Source organism: Penaeus monodon, chromosome 23, assembly GCF_015228065.2.
Source record: "Penaeus monodon isolate SGIC_2016 chromosome 23, NSTDA_Pmon_1, whole genome shotgun sequence".
Lineage (NCBI taxonomy): Eukaryota > Metazoa > Arthropoda > Malacostraca > Decapoda > Penaeidae > Penaeus > Penaeus monodon.
Window position 1 is genome coordinate 2,413,637 of NC_051408.1, and position 462 is coordinate 2,414,098.

General features: G+C 66.9%; 1 protein-coding gene across 1 annotated transcript in view; it reads left to right on the plus strand.

Annotated features, from left to right (window-relative positions):
• LOC119587716 (corticotropin-releasing factor receptor 1-like) overlaps positions 1-462 on the plus strand; it is a gene marked incomplete in the record, with an annotated part of 126,234 nt that overhangs the window by 32,156 nt on the left and 93,616 nt on the right.

The window sequence follows — 462 nt, forward strand, 5'->3', positions numbered from 1 at the left end:
CATCCCTATCCCACTCACCGCTGGGAGACTGGTGAACCCGGGCAGGGAGAGGGGGGAGGAAGAGGGGGTGGGAGAGGGGGAGGAGGAGGGAGAGGGGGAAGGGAGAGGGGGTGGGAGAGGTGGGGAGGGAGGGAGAGGGGGAGGGAGAGGGGGGAGGAATAGAGGGTGGGAGAGGGGAGAGTGAGGGGGAAGTGAGAGGGGGAGGGAGAGGGGGAAGGAAGAGGGGGTGGGAGAGGTGGGGAGGGAGGGAGAGGGGGAGGGAGAGGGGGGAGGGAGAGGGTGGTGGGATGAGGGGGGGAGGGAGGGTGGGCGGGAGAGGGGGAGGAGCATGGGGAAGGGAGAGGGGGTGGGGGGGAAGAAGGGAGACAAACGCGCCTTGCCACAGGAATGCTTTTCTCTCCCGTCGCCATGTTCAGTGGGGTGTGACCTGTGATTGTCTGCTTGCGTCTGCTTGAAAGGGGA